At 39.0% G+C, this 10,975-nt stretch overlaps 1 long non-coding RNA gene across 1 annotated transcript; it reads left to right on the top strand.

Moving 5' to 3' along the window:
- Positions 1–729: 729 nt before the first annotated feature.
- On the top strand, positions 730–9,098 carry LOC139048152 (uncharacterized). The gene is made up of 2 exons (XR_011507580.1): positions 730–5,154; positions 7,262–9,098. It is a non-coding gene; the product is annotated as an uncharacterized lncRNA (long non-coding RNA).
- Positions 9,099–10,975: the final 1,877 nt, after the last annotated feature.

Genomic DNA, 10,975 nt, shown 5'->3' with positions numbered 1-10,975 from the left:
CAACAGTGCATATTCGGTGGACTTAAGCTTTCTGAAGCCGAATTGGGCAGGTGATATTATATTGTTCTTCTCGAAAAAATTATTAAATTGGCGATGTAAGATTTTTTCCAGGCCCTTAGAAAAGATGGGCAATATGGATATAGGCCTATAATTTTGGATATCATTTCTGTCTCCCTTTTTAAATAAAACACTCACTTTAGCGATTTGCATTCTTTTCGGAAAAGTTGCACTGGACAAACATAAATTAATAATATATGTAAGGTACGGTGTGACAATATCTAACACTTACTTTATCGGTCTAATTTGCATGCCTTCAAAATCACACGAGGAACTATTTCGCAGTGACGTGAAAGCAGAGAAAACTTCATGTTCAGAGACAGGCTCAAGAAATAATGAGAAGGAGCTAGCAACAGGCTTCAACTTAAGCAATGTCCCAGATGAACTGTTTTGATTGTTGCTAACAAAGTGATCATTAAACATAGTGGCGAGAGGGATGCCAGATATCTCATTGCCATTTATGTTCAGTTTTTCTATACAAAAATGCAATTTATTACGATTAAGGACAGTATTTAACCTTTTCCATAAGAAGTCAGGTTTTGGTGCAGAGCACTCAAATTCAGACTGAATGTGTCGCACTCTACTTAGTTTTATTTCTTTATTCAGTTTATTTCGATAAGGACCCAGATACACTGAAACAATTCAATGTTTCAGTGTATCTGGGTCCTTATTTTGAATAAATTTATGATACAATTCGTTTTTGCGATGTATTTTTGCAAGCAGTTCAGGCGTTATCCACGGTTTACGAATTTTTTTGCCTAAGGTAATTCTTTTTTCGGGAAAGTGGTACTTGTATATACCAGAAATTATATCTATGAACTTTGTATATGCCTCTTCAGCGTTCGCGATTTGACCGATAACTTCCAGGTCACATGTTAACATCATTAATGCCGTGTAGCATTAGACAAAGGAATGATGCACAGAAATGCACCATGGGCCAATGGAACACCAAGTCTTATGATGGGTCACGCAACTAGGCAGTAGTATTAAACAATGTGTATGCACAGTGTGCTTGCAAACTGCAACAAGATTTGGTAAGTCTTTCTTTTCCACTGTGAATCCTCTAGCATGTTCAAAGATGTGAAAACACACATACACAGACAAAAATAAGAACAAATGGAGCTTGGCAACAAAGAAGTGAAATTAAGAAAGAAGAACCGCTGCGCACTCGTTACTGAAGACACATGATATGCACTGTCACATTAGTTATGGAGTGTAAACCCCGTGAACAGCGCAAACTTCGTTTTACTCCTTAAGCCACCCAACTTGCAAGAATACAAACAGATAAGTGACATCTCCCACTCAAACTGACATACTGCGAGCACACATAGCAAAAGCACCAAATATTCACGTTTGCAGTTGTGGAAGGATGCACATGCAGAAATATTAGTGTCGATAACAAGTGTGCACCGCTATAAGGCGCAGAAGCCTATTTCGCCATGTGGTTTCATGCCATGCAATATTTTGTGGCTGGGGGTCAATCTATTAGCGCTTCTTTATTGCAGTTGTTTGCAACTAAACTTGTCAAAAGTAACACGCCGTTCATGTACCTCACAATCCAACTTGCCTGTGAAAAAAAAAAAGGAAGAATAGGTTACATCCCTTTCTTACTGCAGGAATAAGTGAGCTGACTTAATTGCGTGCATCATCTCAGAGGCAATGTGCACTACCTTGTTCACTCTCTCACTCCAATTACAATGTAGAGCCATAGCATAATATCAAAACAGAATCAGCACAGCATTATGGCGAAGCTGTGCAGATGACGGGACATGTGAAAAACGGGACAGGACAAGACATGTCCTGTTGGCATTGTTTCACCATAATGTACAGTCAACCAAAAACAGACTACGGGAGGACCCTCATGCCACCCAGCATGCTAATCCAAATTTGTCATACTTGTACTGCTCTGTCACGTCTCTCACATTCACATAATTTCCTCATTCATGGGAGCTCTGTCTGAGGTAAGAACGTAAATTATTTCAAAAACAAATATCCCAATTCCAGCGAAGGCCTCTTGTGTCACTCTAAACTCAACAGCCTTATTAGTGTGTTCATACCCTTTTATATATTTTAATTTTTTCTTGTTTGCTGCATACTTTATACAAATTAAATACCAAAACAATGCAGCAATCCTGTCTCTCCACACCAAGTAATTTATTCATAATTAGAGCAGAAAAGTTCCAAAAATTATTTTCATGCTTCCGCACATGCAGTGCTATCTCTAAGCTCTTTCAACTGAACAGCTTTCAATTGAGATTAATAAGAGCAACCAGGAAATTTTGGCCATGACTTTTCTTTGGCTAGCATGAACCAGAACGCATAGTACAGAAAAGAATGTCACACACATGCACTCACAAACACACATCACTAGAAAAACTACTATTTATTAGAAATGTGATTCCCATTAAAAGGCAGAAAAAGAGCACGCTTGGAGGAACTAAGCAGTGAGCCCACATGACCCATGCTGATAGGCACAGAACCTACACTAAGAATTGGATATTGAATTTCCACTATCTTGTAATAATTTATTTTTCAAGTGACATTATCACCACTTAAATATATTTTTTGATAAGTTATAACCAATAAAACACAGCACCTTTTACTGCCTTTTCCCAAAGGCCTGTGCATGTAGTGTCGAATTAGCATGAAATTTGGCAATCTTTTTTAACAGTAACAGAAGAAAAGGAACACAGCATACAAGTTATTGTAAAGTAAAAAAAAAATATGTAGCTGAAGAGAAGTCATACGGAAAGCAAAGTTACTGCTATCACTGACACGTGCAATGAAATGAAAAAAAAAAAGGAACATATCATGATACTGTACACTTTCCATGTGGAAATCTTTTCTGGAAAAGTTATACTTTTCAATAGCTGCAAAACTCTGCTTTAACAGAGAAATGGAAATAGCAGATAACGAGATATGCTGAAAACAAAATGCTAATAAAAAAATGCATGCTTGAACTGGTGTTTCAGATTCTCTATGCAAAGGAGGAGCACAAACTGGAGACAGCCATTGCAGAGCTTCAGTCCTTGCCTCATATGCCCATAAATCACAACCTATTATTCCTTAAACTTCAACACTATGGATTTCGCGGCACATTCCTTCAGCTTTTAATAACATATTTAGAGCACCGCCAGCAACGGGTTGTAATTAACAATTCTTCATCGCACTTTAGATCCATTCATTCTGGGGTGCCACAAGGCAGTATTCTCGGACCTACACTCTTTAACATCTATATCAACGACATTGTGAATATTGACAACAGCGCTAAATGTATAATGTATGCAGATGATGTCAGCTTATTTTTTAGGGCTAAAACACTTAATAACTTGACATTAAACGCTAATGAAACTCTGCGCAAATTGGTCGAATGGAGTACTAAATCTTTATTGAAAATTAACGCTACCAAAACCAAAGCTGTACTTTTTAGACCTAAGAACAAACCACTAGAACACTTACCTACACTAACGCTTGGTTTTCAAAGCATTGAAATAGCGGAGTCAGTAAAGTGTCTGGGTGTGACACTGCAGTGCAATCTTTCATGGGACATACACATCGACAATCTGGTTAAAAAAACTTGCAAAATGCACAGGCATGTTATACAGAGTCCGCTCTCTACTACCTCTGAGTGTTAGACTTTTAGTTTATAATGCACTATTTTTATCTAACCTTTCATATTGTCATCTGGTGTGGGGTACAACAACATGGTCAAATACATATAGGTTACAGAAAATACAAAAAAAGGTCATTCGTATCATTGCGAATGCCCCGTTTACTGCTCACACTCAACCTCTTTTCGCATCATTAAAAGTAACACCAATTAATGACCTATATAATTTATTGCTAAGTAGTAAACGATATGAAAGAAAACGGAAAAATCATGACACATTCTTTGATGACACAGCTAACTTACGGCCCAAAGCTAATTACTACACAACACGTAACAACGACGTCTGGCATGTGCCATCCTTTCGTACTAATTACGGTCGTCAAATGCTCCAACATATAATACCAACTCTTCTTAATCGGCGCAATGAGCACTGAAAACCTTACGATACGGGTGTTTTTTACTACGCACCTCCTTCCTCTTTTTTTCTTCTCTTATTGTTATTCTTCATTTTGCATTCTTAGTGTTCCTGAGCGTATCGTGTTAATTCTGCCGCCTTCATTTATTAATTTGTTATTTCAAGAAGATGTTCACTAATATTTATTGAATATGATGTTTACCTATGCACTGTAGTCTTTTTTTATTACTATTGTTCTGTCCATGTTCTGTTGCTGCCGGTTTTTATGTACGGGGGTGCGCCCCTCTGTCAAGCCAGTCATAGGCTTTTTGGGTGCACCCCTAACATCCCTGATGTTGAAATAAAGGTATTTGTATTTGTATTTGTATGTTCAGAGAGTGAACACGTTTCTTTTGCGCCAATGTGAGTGGGTGCTCTTGTATTGTACTGGTGTGCTAACAAGAGGCTAAAACACAACTATTCGGAGGCTTCTGTCCGTATTCTAAAGGACATCATCCTAAACAGAACAAAAGTCTACAATGCAGTAGCTTTAATTGAATTTGTGATTAGTAATTGGGAGAAATATTTCGAAACACGGCTGCTGCGCCACGCACACAATCGGGAACCTACCCACCGAATTGGCTATGAGCACCTTCTGCAAGAAATGCCGGAATCCCCCCCAAAATCAATTCTAAAAGTAGAACAAAATTGCTAACATGTTCCGAATTCTTCTGGAACTGGGACATATGAGGTATAGGCGGACATTGGGCTATGCAGCTGCAGGGCAGGGAACCAGGGTGCTTTCTGTAAGCACCAGGCTGCTGTGCAACAAGCCTTTGGTGGTGCTTTCCCGAACAGCCCGGAGCTGACAGTTGGAGACCGCACAGAGCTTGGCCAGCTTGCCCTCGGAAAGCGTTGTCCAGCAGCAGGCTTTTTCATGCCTTTGACTGCACATGCCCTCACCTTGGCACCCTCATCTGTGTGCGAAGCAGGACCATCGACTTCGCACAAAGACGTAGGGCAGGAGACGCAGACAATCTCCACAGCGCCAGAGGTGCAAGGAGAGATGGCTGACTTGGGCCAAATACATCTGGTACGAGGTTTTGATAGCATTTTCCTTTATAAAATGTGACGAGCTCAATTCTGAACAGGTTTGATTCAACACCATCAACATAGAAAAGATGCGTCCATCACACAATTACACCAGCATTTATAGTACTATGCATTACACGACTTGTCTATATCCACTAATTGTTCTTAGTATTGATTTGAAAGTTAGGTACTTTGATTTCACTAGCTGTTCTCTCTGCTTTCTACAGCAGTGGGAAGAGTAAATTTTTTTTCCTATACACTACAGTTGTTCCTTTTGTAAACCTATGCATGACCCTTACCTCCTTTTCAAACTTCATTGCCACCAAAAAGCTTCTGCCTAAATGCTTAGGCCTAGCATTATACAGCTCTTATAGTGTGCTAAGTACATCTAGAAATGTGAATAACTTTTTAAGATATCCAATTAGGGCTACATACAACTCTTCCACCTTTTAGCTTACTTAACCTAGCCAGTGCCACTCGGCTTCCATTACCAGTTGGTGCCCAAACATCAATAATGGGTAACGCGTCCAAAGGAAGGCATTCACTTTAAATGATTAGGAGGGGGAACAGTGATAAGCTCATGTGGCTTTCTTTTTTAACAAAAAACGTTACCATAATTTTGGCATGCAGTAAAATACCTACAACTTTTGGAGAATATCACTAAGCTGTCATTCAGGAGCAGACACTGAATTATATCTCCATTTCTTCAAATGAAAGGCAGAAGATTAGAATTTGTGGGTTATGAAGAAATTTAGCACAAATTTGATGGTGCTTGTGAGTTATCAATTTTCTAATCTACATGCCTATAGATGCCAATTGGAATTTTAGCATCTCAATTTCTGTGCAAGCAAGTGGCACTTGATGCATTGTAAGAAGTGTAGCCCTTATATCTCCATTACCTGCTCATTGCATCAGGAACTGTATGAAATGACAGGTTTGCTGCAACATTCTATTAGTCCATGTGGTAGCCTGTCACAAATCCAACCAAGTGTATAGACTATGAAGGGTTGCACAATACTGTTCCTCCCCTAAGTGAAGGCTTTTGTACTTTAAGGTAGATATGAGACATAACTTTACTAGTAGTTTTGAATATTGTGCAATTCTATATTCACAACAAAAATAGTTTTTCAAAGTGTAATAGTAATAATCGGCCTTTTTGATTCCGCTTCGTCGCAACACTAGTGTGTCATGCAGTGAAGCATATATACCATGCATACACGTAAGCATTCGCTTACGTGTATGCACGCGCTGGCTACAGTGTCAGTATGAGCACCAAGATGTCTATTAAGTGTAATTGCGATGTCTAATTAAGGTGAAAGCACTGTTATGGCACCATCCCCTTTATACTTCTAGTCATAGCTGTAGTCTAATTGTTAATGCGTGCACTGTTTTACTTTTGTTTCTTCTCATTAACTTACTGCATTCACAAAGGCAGTTGCACCATGCTTTACTATCAATTAACCTCTTTATAGTTTTTGACATTTATTTAACAAGTCCCACAGTACCAAAGTTTGATCTCATTCTTCCACAGAACAATTAGTACAATATTCAGTAGTTACATTCTATAAGCCCCTGTTTCACCCTGATAAATTAAAAAAGTTCACTCACTCATTCATTCAAGTTTGCAGTGAATTCTCTACACAACAGCTATTCAATATTCGATTGAGAAAATGTTCATCCAAAATCAATATTTGCTAGCTCAAAATCTACTATTCGCACATGCCAAAAAAAATTACTGTGTGCAAACAGCTTGTGCATATTGTGGCCTCTACAGCACCTAAAATACACCTTTAGGTGCATTTTTTGGGTGCTTAATATAGCCTTTTTTTTAATGGCTAATATACAATCTCTATCTATAGCTTGTAGATTTCTAGAAAATGTACTCTGTTAAGATGTCCACAAACTAGAACATGACTTGAACAACTTATCAAAGGAGTGTATTTTTGATGACTTCATCCGTCTGCGTCCCTTTTCTCTTCTTTGGCTTTTTCTTTTAACACATATGTAAGTGCGTTGGCTTTAGCAAACATCACTTCAAAGCAAAAAACATTTGTTGGCTTAAAGGACTTTCAAGATTTAAACATGTTCATTTACGTGACTTTTTGCAGGACCACAAGAAAGAGTGTGCTGCATTCAATGAAGCATACCAGCGCGCCCATTGACTTGGTGAATGCATTCCTCAGTATGCTGTTGTTATCAAGTCCATAACAGAAGACCTGTTAAAGTTGAACACCAGCAGCGCTGTGTTTGCATACATGTTGAGGCAAAAGGCCATGGGAAGGGCTATCAGGCATGGTAAAAAAATTAAGGTACAACCAACAAGCTTGGCAAGGCGCCGACCTGGCCTACCGAGAGGTTCGGGATGCATTCCTGCCGGCCGACCAAGAACAGCTGGAAAAAGGAAAACAAAACGTGGACATGTGCTCAGCCAAAGTGTGCGGGATGATGTACCTGGGGCCAAATGCCATTAAGAACTCAAACTTTATGGAGACCTCACAGTTGACCCACTAAATATGTCTCAGCATGCTTAAGACCAGTGAATACGTTGAACACACATCATCTGTCATCGAAAATGCCCATTTTCGGCCTGCACTAGGATGATTTTTAAGCAGTAATTGTAGCTCACAAAGTCTGATTGCAGTGGTTACTAATGCTAACGTGCCCCTTTCCTTTTGCAGTTTGTTATTATTATGAAATTGCATAGCCAGCTGCTCCTGAACCCTATATCAATTGTCTGTCCCTTCTTGAGGTGGTTTAAATACTTCATGCAGCATCTGCACATTACCAAGAGTCCACCTCTAGTTCTGTTGCCTTCATAGTGCCATTGCTTCAAGCGACTTTTCAAGGATGATATTGCTATTTGTATTGAAATCTAGCACTAATATTGTAAGACTGAGACTAACCAAGCTGTCAAGCGCTTTTTATTCCAAAAAGGAAATGCCCCAGCTCATGCGTGAAGAAGTAGAACAGGGAAGATGATGATGGCTATGTACAAATTAAAACGTCGAAGTATGTTAATAGTGCTTACAATATCTAGGTTTGCAAGTAAAAAGATGTTTACTGAACATGGGCCATGAATGCAGAAAGGTCCGTAGCGATGAGCACTGGTTCAGGTCGAGCACTGTCTCGTGCTCTGCATTGGCGATCCTGCTTGCACTTCAGCTGTCCTCCACTCCTTCATTTTGTGTGTAAAAACCACCAGTGCTGTGGTTATAGTGAGCTGTAGGGCTAGCTTTTGTTTATCAGGCAGGGCTTCTTGATTGGTAGCAGTAAGGTACAGCCCAAAGCATTGTATGAATAGCATCCGTTCAGCTTGCAAGTTGCCAGCCTTGCGCATAAGTTGTGCTTCAAGCATTGATGCCACATGGTGGCCCTCGGTTGCTCACACCTCAGTAAATTGTGATTGGCAGTGTTACACTGGCGCTCTTCGTAAATTTTGTTACTTTGGTCACAGGAACATTTCTAGCTGTGTTTGTGTCGTTCTCAACCTAGTGTGAATAGAGTGTGAATTTTTTTAATATTTAATTCTGGGTTTTAAATGCCAAAACCATGATTTCATCATGAAGCACACCATTTTAATTTTTTTTGTAGCGTTAGTCCTGTGTTGATTAGATATGCGACCAGCACCAATACACGCCATGATGCAACATCAAGACATGCCTTGATGCCACAGAAATGCATAATAGAGGTAGACGGTGCACTGCATGAAAAAGGTAACCATGGAAGAGACGTAAGATGAGCTGAACAAAATGCTATCTTCGTTCTGTACCATATCCTTTTGGCATTGTACAGCTCTTTATTTTCTTTGCCACCGCTCCTCTGTGACTTCACTTTTCACCTTTTGTTCTTTGTTGTACTGTCTGTTACGTTTTTGCCGCGCAAATGTGCCAAGTTGTTTTGCAACTGCTGTTGACACGTTTAAAGATTAAATTGTTTTCATTGGCAGCCTACTATTCTTTCTTGTTTCTCTTTCACAACAATCTGCGTCCTTCGATATTGGCACGCAACATTTGCTCTAATCATTTAGTGAAGTTCTTATAACTGAGTACTGACAATGGACATCACATTCCAGCTTGAACAAGCAAATGAGACTAATGATCATGAACCATCTCTTAGTAAACATACCATGAATTATACTCAAAACATTTCACATGAAATATGTAAGCCAACTAAGCGGCCATCCATCAAACTTCTATTTTTGCCAAACTTACCAATCACTATCTCAAAGATCTGTTGCCCTTTCTAAAACACGAATCTGAGCATTTTTTTCCATGTCAGTGTGGATTCATCTAGAGTTACTGATGCACTTGGCTGAAGTTACAGTGCCTGCGCTTATGATCCTCACTACTTTTATTGTTAATATATTTACTTGAAAACATAAAATAAAAGGTGACAATGAATACACATGGCTAAAAGGTGAGAATATTAATGTTCTTAGATCTGGCAATTGTTCCTTCTGCAAACTGTAAGTATGGAGCTAAACTGGAGTAATATTACCATTTAGGTAAGACATTCAGTAGGATAGTCTTACCTAAATCTAAGGTGGGGTTAGTTTTCTTTATTTAGATTTGTAAGGAAGTGAGTATCGGCATATGTGCACATCTTAGTTCTTTGTACATGCAGTCCAGCTAATATTATTGCATTAATGTTTACAGCTTACAAGCACTCACAGATTAGACAAGTGGGCGCGAGGCCAGCAAGTTAGTTTTTTGATAGCTACACGAAATAAGTGCAGGACATATGCAAGTTATCTATTTTTCGCACTTTGATTTGTTTACACCAAGACAAGTCAATAGCGTGCAGGAGACCAACATATTCAGGCATGCCTTGTAGCAAAGAATTTTTTAAGGTACTGTCACGCATTGGCTGGAGCGCTCCAGATGGCAGAAAAAAAAAGCAACAAATGAAAATAAAGCTTTATTTTGGCAAGCTTGTGCCCAACAGGAAAGCCAAGAATAATTCATTAGCAGTGATGACAGAAAATGTATTCAGTAATCATAATATGAAATCCCACAGGCGTCAGCTGTCGTTATTTATCTAAATATCATCACACTTTCATAAGTAATGGCAGCAATGGGGTAAACTGCAGAACAAACACAATCATCTTCAAACTTGCACATAAGATGATATGACGAACCCACTTTCCTTGAAAGAACGGGAGTACTCAAGACACGTGCACAATCCAACTTCACTGGTGCATCATCATGCGACAGTACAACAGAAGCTAGAGCTCATTTGCCCAGTGTCAGATACATGGAGAGTATGTGAACTCAATGTTAAAAGTAATCTGACCAATGGAGCCTCAAGGTACGGCATGCAGCCAACTATGTTAGGACATATTTTGATAGCAATATGATGTGGCAATTCATTATTAAGGAGTTGAAGAACAAGGCTGAGGGCAGTGCCCTGCAGCACACGGGATGAGACACATGCAAAAGGCGAGTTATTTCAGTTACAGGACTTGTTAAAGGGACACTAAAGCAATTATTAAGTCAAGCAAAAGTGATAGATCAGTGCTTGAGAATCTCTAAGGCTTCAAAAACTGCACCTAGAGTCAACCAGGTATTAATTATATGAAAGAGTTAAATTCAAGGTAAATAAAAATATGTTTACACATTGTATTTTTTAGCAGTTGAAGAGAGTAAACCCATACTTCAACTAAATCGCTTGTAATTTTTTCAAAAGACCCAAACCGTGACCACAGTGGTTGAATGTAGTACTTCAAACAAGAAAATAGAAGCCAAGTAAATCATCAATTTTGGCACAGCGTGGTACAAAATGATCACAAAAAAAGAAATAGAGGCATTAATCACATGAGTGAA

Source organism: Dermacentor albipictus, chromosome 7 (assembly GCF_038994185.2).
Source record: "Dermacentor albipictus isolate Rhodes 1998 colony chromosome 7, USDA_Dalb.pri_finalv2, whole genome shotgun sequence".
NCBI classification, from domain to species: Eukaryota; Metazoa; Arthropoda; class Arachnida; order Ixodida; family Ixodidae; genus Dermacentor; species Dermacentor albipictus.
This window is presented reverse-complemented; position numbering and strand designations above follow the sequence as displayed.